Genomic DNA, 11985 nt, shown 5'->3' on the forward strand with positions numbered 1-11985 from the left:
TCATAAATAGAATGAACCCTTTTTACTTTAAAGTATATTTTTCCTTTTGCAGTCAAATTTGAGAAAACTCCACCATATGCTTATGCTTGTCACATAGTTCCAGCCATTTTAATTATGGTCCAATTTGCTCCAGTGGGAGTAAAAAATTCCTTCACGATCCTCTGAAGGCAATTAGATATTCCGTAGATCAAAAATCTCTGGTGTTATTACCTATAAATGTAAAATTTAAATATGGTCACATCACCCTGAACGCGCCAGATCTAATCTCAGAAGCTAACCAGGTTTGAGCCTGGTTAGTACCTGGATGGGAGACTGCCTGGGAATACTAGGTGCTATAGGCTTGCCTATGACCACATCACCCTGAACACACCTGCTCTCATCTGTTCTCGGAGGCTAAGCAGGGTTGGGCCTGGTTAGTACCTGGATGGGAGACCGTCTGGGAACACCAGGTGATGTAGGCTAGGGATGTGGCTGTACGGCAACCAAGAGCGGCATTAGACGCAATACCGGAAGTGTTGTTCCGGCGGTGATGGTTTCGGTGTGGGTGAGATACCGTTATACACACGCCAGGTCCGCTGTGATCATATTATGCCAGTCTCATACTGCTGCAGTGGATTTATTACATGCGTGCATTTATCTGACATAATGTGAGTGCAATGTTTGAAGTCTTTTAACTGTAATAAATTTTATCAAACGTTACTGCACTATTGGAGCACTTTGTTTTTTTATATGTGGATTATCTGTGGGATCATCATTAGGGATTGGAGATTGATGTGAATATTCAACCCTGTGTGGGTTGATGCTTATTTGCCGAGCATGATAGTGCTAGGCAACTTCATCTGGTGAGTGGACACCTAGAGGGGAGCGGTGTCACCATTTACACGCAGTGTAGTGGATGAGCTTGATTAATAGAGCCCCCTTTACAACACTTCTTGAATCTACATTGACTCTCAGCTTTAAAATTTAGGACTGATTCAGTCTATGGACTTTATTCATTTATTTTCATGTTATTAATCTATCACTTATCACTGAGTGATTGTTTGGTTCATTTTTATTATGTTCATTTAGCGCCACTATTTACTGCATTAGTTATTATGGTAGTGTCATTATAAATGTACCCAGCTCCTTTTTCCTTGTCAAAAGAAGTTTATTGACCACTGTTTGTTTTGCAGCCGTTATTAGTTGGATCATAAGTTTGAATTGAGAGAGTGTTAACCATTCCGGTTTTAGATTAAGTAAAGTTAAATATGGATCTGGTTGTATTATTTTTTTAAATATTTTAGATGCAATCACGAAGACTTCCTTCCAGAAGGTTTGGATTACTGGGCACGTCCACCATATGTGTAAATATGTGCCTATTTCTGGGCATCCTCGAAAACAAAGAGCTGAGGTATTAGGTGAATATTTTGCCACTCTAGCGGGTACAAGGTACCAGCGAGTTAGGACTTTATAATTTGTCTCCAGTGCTAAGATGTTGGGTGAAGATGACTTAGATGTGAGCCATATGTTAGACCAGTCCGTGTCTTCTAAAGTTCGTCCCAGGTCCTCCTCCCACCTCTGAACGTAAGAGGGTCTATTAAGATTTGCTACTCCATATAATTGATTATAAAGTGATGAAATTGTACCTTTAGCAAATGGATCTTTTGTACAGATTGATTCAAAAATGGATAATTGGGATAATGGTGTATCCCCCTTTAGGAATGGTGTATAGAAATTTTTGATTTGGAGATATCTAAATATCTCAGAGTTTGGTAGATCATATTTTTCTCTAAGCGATGGGAATGAAAGGAATGATTTAGATGCTATGAAGTCATTTAGTGTCTGAATGCCTGATGTTGTCCAAGCTTTAAAAGAATTTGGGTAGATCCATGCCGGATAAAAGGCTGGATTTCTGATAAAAGAAAGGAGAGGATTGTGTGGAGATTGTAACTGATATTTGGTTTTTAGTTTATCCCAGAGAGATAAGAAGTGTTTAGTTATGGGATTATGAATTTTAAAGCGGTCTTTAGGATCAAGCCATAATAAATTTGATATTAATAGAGGGTCATTTTCTGAAGCCTCTATAAATACCCATAATGGGATTTCCTGTTTTGCATGGTATTTGGACAGACTGGCCAAATGTGCTGCTCTGTAGTAGTTAGTAAAATTAGGGTATCCCAGGCCTCCTTTATTTTTGGGAAGATGTAGTGTGTGTATAGGTATACGTGGTTTAGAAGAGCCCCATATAAACGAAGTTGCTCTTTTTTGTACTATTCTCAAAAAATAGGAAGGAATTGGAATAGGGAGGACTCTGAATAGATAAAGCAATTTGGGTAGAATAGTAATTTTGATTGCATTAATCTTCCCTATCCAGGATAAAGGAAGTTGCGACCATTGTTTTATTAGATTTGTGATCTGTCTTAATACAGGAGGATAATTGGTTGAGAATAAGTCAGAATGAGATGCTGTTAAATGAATTCCAAGATATGGGATTGATTTTTCTGCCCATGTGAATGGGAGTGCAGCCCTAGCCGGGATCAATTCCATGTTTGTGAGTGAAATATCAAGCACTAGGCATTTCTTAGGATTAATCATAAGGCCGGATAGGGCTGCAAATCCATCAAGAGCTGGTATTAAGTTAGGACCAGAGACCTGTGGTGATGATAGAAAAAGTAATATATCATCTGCAAATATACATAATTTGTGTGTAATACCTCCTACTTCAATGCCAGTTATAGTTTGGTTTGTTCTGATGTATTGGGCCATGGGTTCGAGTATAAGGGCAAATAATAAGGGAGATAATGGGCAACCCTGTCGGGTACCTCTTTCGATATTAAAGGCTTCAGATCTGTATCCAGCATATTTTATATAGGCTTTGGGTTTATTATATAATGCTTTGATCCATGTTAAAAAGTGGGGTCCAAAACCCCATTTTTGTAATGAATATTGCATATATTGCCAGGATACTGTGTCAAATGCCCTCTTAATATCGAGAGATAGAAAACATAAAGGGATTTTCCGTTTTTTAGCAATATGTGCCAATAACACTGCTCTGCGTATATTATCGCCTGCCTGTCTATTTGGCATGAAGCCTACTTGATCTCTATGTATTAATTTTCCTATAATGCTATTGAGGCGTTTTGCTATTATTTTTGCTAATAATTTAATATCGAGGTTTAACAGAGAGATAGGCCGATAATTCACACAGGAAGTATCATCAGAAAGGGGTTTTGGGATCATACAAACAATTGCCATTAGTGTTTCTTGCCGAAAAGAATGTCCATCTAGAAGTTTGTTAAAAGTTTCAGTGAGAATGGGAGAGAGTATTTCTGAGAATGTTTTATAGTATAAAGCCGAGTAGCCGTCTGGGCCTGGTCTTTTGTTAAGTTTTAGGTCTTTTATGGCGTTAGCAACTTCATCTATAGTTATAGGCTCATCCAAACTGCTTTTTTGATTCTGAGATAACTCAGGTAAGGTTATTTTTGAGAAGAAGGATTCAGCCTCTGTAGGATTAAATTCATTGTTTGTCTTGTATAAAGTTGCGAGATGTGAGTGAACCTAGCTCCTTTTTAAAGAAATCTATTGAGCTGACCAACTTTTCACATGAGGATAGTGTTTCTTCATTCTGATATTTTTTAAATACCCTTTTCTTATTTTTTGTATGGCTTTTTACCTTTGGAAAACAGATATATAGGTTTTACCTTTAACCTTTTAAAATTACTGCCCATGGGAATATATTTTGCAATTTGTTTTTATACAGTTGATTTGACACATTCTCATTTCTGCTGTGGCACATCCTATGGCAAAAATTAAATAAAACCTTTGAGTTTGCTATGGGTTTTAAGGGGGTACCTCATGCAAAAAGAAATGCATGAGGTCCCCTAGCAAATGCACACCAGACTTCAAAGATCTGGTATGGAGTCTGAGGGGCATTCCAGGCAAAAACAAAAATGCATGGGTCCCCTTAAAATCCATACCTTAATCTGATCATGCAGCTTGGATGGCCAGGAAAGGGGGGATGAACATCTGCCCCCTATTATACTTTACTAGGCCACATGCCCTCAACATGAGGGGTGCCCTGCCAGAACATCCTTGGAGAAGCAACTTGTCCCCTTGGGTCAGTGGTTGTAGGGCTCTGTGAGCAGGGGGCTTGTTAGAATCTAGAAACCCTTAATAATAAAGGAGCCCCTAGATGCCAGCCCACCCCCTACATGAATGAATATGTGGCACATTGTACCCCTACTCATTCACAACAAAAAAACTTGTAACTTGTAACCTAGAAATAGAGACACCCCAACATTTGACCTTTTTTTAAAAAAAAAAACTCCCCCAAAATGTCCCTCATTGTAAATCCATCATCAATTACAATGCCTACCACACTCTCAAAAAAAAACTGCCGATCTGGTGCACAGGGCCAATCCTGAAGGTACCATTATTGGAATGACAGCTCCTCCCGCTGTCTTAAGCTATATAAAAGAAGAGGCCAGGATAGTGGTGATATCACTGACCAAATATGACCATAGCCATATTTGGTCTGTTATTGCCCAAATATGGCTAGTGGCCCTATTTAGGCAGTGATATCACTGCTATCCCTCTGCCTTTGCTTAAAAAAAGCAAGGATTCTCGGTGATGCCAGTTGTTCCTAGTAGTAACTCCATGGATGCTAGCACCAATAGCTTCCCTAGGAACCACTAGGGATGAGCCAAACACCCCCCTGTTCGGTTCGCACCAGAACTTGCGAACAGGCAAAAAATTTGTTAAAGTCTATGGGACACGAACATGAATAATTAAAAGTGCTAATTTTAAAGGCTTATATGCAAGTTATTGTCATAAAAAGTGTTTGGGGATCTGGGTCCTGCCCCAGGGGACATGGATCAATGCAAAAAAAAGTTTTAAAAACGGCCGTTTTTTAAGGAGCAGTAATTTTAATAATGCTTAAAGTGAAACAATAACAGTGTAATATTCCTTGAAATTTCGTACCTGGGGGGTGTCTATAGTATGCCTATAAAGGGGCACATGTTTCCCGTGTTTAGAACAGTCTGACAGCAAAATGACATTTCAAAGGAAAAAAAGTCATTTAAAACTACTCGCGGCTATTAATGAATTGCCGGACCGACAATACACATAAAATTCATTGATAAAAATGCCATGGGAATTTCCCGCAGGGGAACCCCGAACCAAAATTTTTTAAAAAATGATGTGGGGGTCCCCCTCAATTCCATACCAGGCCCTTCAAGTCTGGTATGGATTTTAAGGGGAACCCCGCGCCAAAATTAAAAAAAAAAATGGCATGGGGTCCCCCCAAAAATCCATACCAGACCCTTATCCGAGCACGCAACCTGGCAGGCCGCAGGAAAAGAGGGGGGATGAGAGAGCGCCCCCCCTCCTGAACTGTATCAGGCCACATGCCCTCAACATTGAGAGGGTGCTTTGGGGTAGTCCCCCAAAACACCTTGTCCCCATGTTGATGAGGACAAGGGCCTCATCCCCACAACCCTTGCCCGGTGGTTTTTGGGGTCTTATCGGAATCTGGAAGCCCCCTTTAACAAGGGGACCCCCAGATCCCAGCCCTCCCCCCTGTGTGAAATGGAAAGGGGGTACAAAAGTACCCTTACCATTTCACAAAAAAACTGTAAAAAATTTTTAAAATGACAAGAGACAGTTTTTGACAATTCCTTTATTTAAATGCTTCTTCTTTCTTCTATCTTCTATCTTCTTTCTTCTATCTTCTTCTTCCTCCATCCTCTTCTTCTTCTGGTTCTTCTGGTTCTTCCTCCAGTGTTCTCGTCTGGCATCTTCCTCCACGGCGTCTTCTTCCCTTCTTCTCCTGGGGCCGCTCCGCATCAATGATGGCATGGTGGGAGGCTCCCGCTGTGTGACGCTTTTCCTCTGCCACCGGTGACCCCGCGCCCTCTGACGCACGGGGACTTGATGAGGACTTCCCTGTGGCGTTCCCCGTGACATCAGAGGGGGGCGGGGTCACCTGTTACGTAACCATCTGGGGGTCCCCTTTTTAAAGGGGCCTTCCGGATTCCGATAAGCCCCCCACCCACAGACCCCCAAAACCACTGGGCAAGGGTTGTGGGGATGAGGCCCTTGTCCCCATCAACATGGGGACAAGGTGTTTTGGGGGGCTACCCCAAAGCACCCTCCCAATGTTGATGGCATGTGGCCTGGTATGGTTCAGGAGGGGGGCCACTCTCTCGTCCCCCCTCTTTTCCTGCGGCCTGCCAGGTTGCATGCTCAGATAAGAGTCTGGTATGGATTTTTGGGGGACCCCATTTTTAAAAAAAATTTTGGTGCAGGGTTCCCCTTAAAATCCATACCAGACCTGAAGGGTCTGGTATAGATTTTGAGGGGGACCCCATGCCATTTTTAAAAAAAAATTTTGGCCGGGGTTCCCCTTAATATCCATACCAGACCTGAAGGGCCAGGTATGGAGTTTGGGGGGACCCCCCACGTCTTTTTTTTTTTTTAATTTTGGTTCGGGGTTCCCCTGTGGGGAATTCCCATGCCGTTTTTATTAATGAACTTTTATGTGTATTGTCGGACCGGTAATTCATTAATAGCCGCGAGTAGTTTTAAATGACTTTTTTTCCTTTGAAATGTCATTTTGCTGTCAGACTGTTCTAAACAGGCATACTATAGACACCCCCCAGGTACGAAATTTAAAGGAATATTACACTTTTATTGTTTCACTTTAAGCATTATTAAAATCACTGCTCCTGAAAAAATGGCCGTTTTTAAAACTTTTTTTTGCATTGATCCATGTCCCCTAGGGCAGGACCCAGGTCCCTAAACACTTTTTATGACACTACCATGCATATAAGCCTTTAAAATTAGCACTTTTGATTTCCCCCATAGACCTTTAAAGTCTAGTCATAGGCTTTCGAATTTTCTGCGAACACCCCAAATTGTTCGCTGTTCGGTGAACTGGCGAACAGCCGATGTTCGAGTCAACCATGAGTTTGACTCGAACTCGAAGCTCATCCCTAGGAACCACTGACAGTGGGAATCTGTTATATATAGAGGCTGTAGAGATACTGCTTCTAAATACTTCAAACGGCAGGCCAAATGGGCATAAGTTTTGGTGGCTCATCCCTAATGCAGCTCTACCCATAATGCCTCAGCACCATCACACTCTCCTTCAACATGGTCCTCTTTCAGACTCACATTTAGATCCACTCTTTCAGACAGAGACACCAATGTTTTTGTTTTTGATTTACCCCTTCTTTTTGAATAAGAGCACCAAATCTTCTAACTTTCCTATTTTGCTTTGCAGATGTCTGGTACTGGTGAACAAACCATCATTCATTGTTGCATTTTTCACTTTTTTGCACATTCCCACATTTTTTTGTAGTACTGTGAATGCTTGTAAATGGGAATCTCCTTATCACCTGCCATAGCCATCCTCTCCTCTTCCCCCATTCCACCCTCCATTAGTTTCTGACCCTGTCTGACTTGTCTTCCCTATTATATTCTAACTCTTCTCTCCTCTCAGTTCTAGTCTACCAACACCTCCAGCCTTTCCATACACTTTTCCCCTAGCAAAACAGACCCCCTTTTATTTAGTTACAAACCATCTTTAGCATATAGGTTGTACCCCACTGAAAAGTCAGCCCAGTGCTCTAGACACCCAAATACTTTCCTCTAATACCAAGTCTTTAGGCATGCACTCATGTCTCTAAGCTCTCACTGCCTTTTCTGTGTAGTGCGTGACACTATTCCAGAAGTCTTTCCCTTTCAATTTGAAGCCTAGTTCTTTTTATTGATACTTAAAGTGGATGTAAACCCAATGTCATTCTTTCTAAACTACTGCCATAGGGGTTATCTATAAGGATATACATGCCTCCTGCATGTATCCTTACCTGTCAAATGTCTCCCCTCTGTCTGTTATTAGACCCGAAAAACTGCATATTCTGTGGGTGGGTCTGTTGTCTGCAGCTCAGTGGGTGGAGTCGTGATGTCAGTAGACTCCCCGCCCACCTCTACACTCCCCTGTGTATTTCTAACACTGAACTTCTGCTGAACTTCTGCTATGATCTCTAACATCCAGTGAAAAGACAGGAAAGTTACCACATGACTTCAGCATGCCAAATCATGCTGAGGTGTGGAACAGCCAATCCTTGCAGAGCTGCTGAAGAAAGGAGTGGGGGAGGGAATTAAAAAACACTGCATGTGTCTTAGGCTAGTGCACGAGATGTAAATCACCTGTCACTCACAGCAAGGGGGAGTATTTGACAAAGTTTTTCTCAGTTTGTCAAGAATTATCTCACTGAACAATAAAAGAGGATTGCTCAGAGATGGATTAACTCTTTGTGGCAAGACTGGGCTCAAATGATAGGAAATCTTATACTCTACATTATGACATCAAATTTTTTTTCTGGGTTTACATCCACTTTAAGTCATTGGTCCCAACATGAACCGAGACAGCTGCTGGGTCATTCCCAGCCAATCCTAGTAATTTGTCTACCCATTCCATCACACGCTGAACCTTCGTATCAGGGATACAGTACAGCTTTCAGTTGAGATTTGTGTTCTCAATCAAACAGCATGCTTAAAAATAGTTTTTTTAAATTTATTTCTTACCTGTCTAGGAGTGAATGTTTGGTGCAGGCCTCAGAAAGACCCCAAGATACTCGAAACAATTTGCAATGAGATGCAACGCAATCTGTCCTCATTGACAAAGAATGACACATTGAGTTCTTCAACAAAATAGTGGCTGTCTGCACACAGACACCGACTTCGTGTTACATAAATGTAATGAGATGGGTAAAAGATGGTTTCAGGTCCTGTTCTCCACCTGCAGAGAGATCCTCAGATGCATTTTGCCCTTATTGAGGCCTAATCGTAGAGGCCAACTCTACGATTAAGCCCCTGAAAAGGGGAAAATATGTCTGAGGAGTTCTCTACAGGTGGAGAACAGGAGCTGAAGCCATCTTTTACCCATCTCGTTACAATTGGAGCTAATTGCTGGAGCCAAATAAGTTAATTCTGTCTGTCTTGCACCAGTCTTTTCATATGCTGATCCGACTGACACAGGTTTGGAGGGGCATTCGAGTTACCATTTTTTGGGGTATTAAAAAATTGCAAGCAAATTATTATTTATTAATTGCAGAAACCATGGTTTTGCTCTGTGTTACTACACCTTATACTGTGCAACTGTTGGGTATTTACATTCTTTTTAAAAAGCTTCATATGTTTAAAAAAAATCAACATAAAAAATACATGTATTTTTTCTGACAGGAGATTTTCTCTATTAAACTGGTAATTCAGAGCCTATAGCTTTAAGAACAAAAGACGTATTTATTTATTAATGTGCTTATTTCGATTACAATACTACATTTACATTTCAACATTAGATATTCTTTTTTTCATGCATGTTCAATAAATGTTGAATGTCTAGAGCTGTGTTTCAGTTTAGAAACTGTATCTAATATAATTAAGAAGCATAACTATCCTTGTTTTGTTATAAAGTCTTTTGTTCCATCATTAGAATACAATTTATCATTTAAGTGTTGAACCCTTATTGCAATTTAAGGAAATATCTCACTTCAATTTGGAAAGGATTATGCTGATGGAATGTATGGCTAATTAAACTTATAATAGACACTTAGCTTTTGAATAGGGGAACAGAAAGAAAAAATATTCTTGCGACAGCCTACAGATTTTTAAAATAACTTTAAATATGTATTAGTATTGAGTTCTACTTAACGAGAAATGAATAGTAATTCTTCCTAGATGCAAATGTTTTTGCTTCTGCTTTAATACATAAAAAAACAAGTTGGATTTAAGTAAAACTCAAGCTGGAAGGCTGGCATTTAATACTGACTCAGTAACAGGTGAGCACCCAAACCATTATTAACAATCATGTCATTCTTACCTGCTCTGTGCAATGGTTTTCCACAGAGCAGCCCCGATCCTCCTATTCTCGAGCCCCCCACTGACGCTCCTGGCCCCCAGAGAAAGCAGCTTGCAATAGGGGCATCCAAGCAGGGCCGCTCCCAAGCCACTGCTCTGCATGTTCATTCACACACAGAACCACGGCTCGGCCCCCTCTCTCTCTCTCTCGCTCCTCATTGACTCACTGGCTGTGATCGACAGCAGTGGGGGGCCAATGGCTCCCTCTGCTGTCTCAGCCAGTGAAGAGGGAGCATCTCCAGAGAGCCAAGGCTCTCATGCACATCGCTAGATAGTGATGGGGCTCAGGTATGTATTAGGGGGGCTGGGGGGCTGCTGCACAGAGAAGGTTTTTTTTTACCTTCATGCATAGAATGCATGGAAGTGAAAAACCTTGAGCCTTTAGAACCAATTTTATCTTGCTAGTAACACTCTTCCTGTCCTAGGGAAACAACTCACTGTCACAAACAGACAGAAATTTCCCCTCACACTTACCTGCTAGCTTTATAAACAAAAACTAAAAAAGAATGGACTTTTACTAACAATTTACATTAAAAACAGGTTTAAGTTGCACACATTTGCATATATATACCCTGTTTCCCCTAAAATAAGACCTAGCGTGATGGTCGGTGATGGCTGCAATATAAGCCCTACCCCCCAAATAAACCCTAGTTCAAGTCCTTGTAGGTCTTCTTTTCAGGGTAGGGCTTATTTTCGGGGAAACAGGGTAGGGCTTATTTGGTGGGTAGGGCTTATATTGCAGCCATCACCGACAATCACGCTAGGTCTTATTTTCGGGGAAACAGGGTATATATATATATATATATATATATATATATATATATATACAGAGAGAGAGAGAGAGAGAGAGAGAGGGAGAGAGAGAGAGATCTATATATATCTATATATATAGATATATCTATCTATCTATCTATCTATCTATCTATCTATCTATCTATCTATCTATCTATCTATCTATCTATCTATCTATCTATCTATCTATCTATCTATCTATCTATCTATCTATATCTATCTATCTATCTATCTATATCTATCGATAGATATAGATAGATAGATAGATAGATAGATAGATAGATAGATAGATAGATAGATAGATAGATAGATAGATAGATAGATAGATAGATAGATAGATAGATAGATAGATAGATCGATCGATCGATCGATCGATCTATCTATCTATCTATCTATCTATCTATCTATCTATATATAGATCTATATAGATCTATATATATAAATATATAGATCTATATATATATCTATATATAGATCTATATATAGATCTATATATATATATGTGTGTGGAAGACGCAATGCCTATGCCAAAGCTACTCTGTGTACTGTGGTTCTAACTTTATAATTTTATAAGCTGGAGAAAGCTCCAGCCCTCTCCAGTTGGAGCGTATATAGCAGTGGATAAATTAAATTTATTGTAAAGTCTCGTTTAAGAAAAAAAAATAACAAACATGTTATACTTATCTTCTATGTGCAGGGCTTTTGCACAGAGCAGTCCAGATCCTTCTCTTCTCTGGTCCCTCTTTGATGCTGCTCCTGGCCCCTCCCTCCTGTCGAGTGCCCCCAGGGTAAGCAGCTTGCTATGGGAGCAACTGAGCTGAGTTGCAGCTCTGTGTATCCATTCAGACACGAAACAGCAGTTAGGCCCCGCCCCCTCTCTCAGCTGATTGACTAACTGACTTTGTCACAAATGGGCACTGACTGGCAGCATTATGAAAACAAAAAAAATCAGTAATGCCCAGCACTGCTTTCTGAATACAGTATTTAAGCAAGTTTTCTATCAATTTACAAACTGACTTTTCCAAGCCAGTAGGCCACATAAGCTGTGTATGGGGAACGATGTCAAACGCTTTCGAAAAGTATACTACATCTACAGCCACTTCATTGTCTAAGGTTTTGCTTACCTCTTCATTAAAAGAAATCAGATTTGTCTGACAATGTCTGTCTTTCATGAATCCATGCTGGCTATTGCTTAAAATATTTTTTTCTAGCAAAAACCCATCTATGTGGTCTTTTATTAACCACTTCAGCCCCGGAAGAATTTACCCCCTTAACGACCAGAGCATTTTTTGC

At 40.4% G+C, this 11985-nt stretch overlaps 1 pseudogene; it reads left to right on the forward strand.

Moving 5' to 3' along the window:
* The first annotated feature begins 342 nt into the window (after positions 1 to 342).
* Positions 343 to 461, forward strand: LOC141130764 (5S ribosomal RNA; annotated as a pseudogene).
* The last annotated feature ends 11524 nt before the right edge of the window (positions 462 to 11985 follow it).

The sequence above is a fragment of the Aquarana catesbeiana genome, linkage group LG02, assembly GCF_042186555.1.
Source record: "Aquarana catesbeiana isolate 2022-GZ linkage group LG02, ASM4218655v1, whole genome shotgun sequence".
Lineage (NCBI taxonomy): Eukaryota > Metazoa > Chordata > Amphibia > Anura > Ranidae > Aquarana > Aquarana catesbeiana.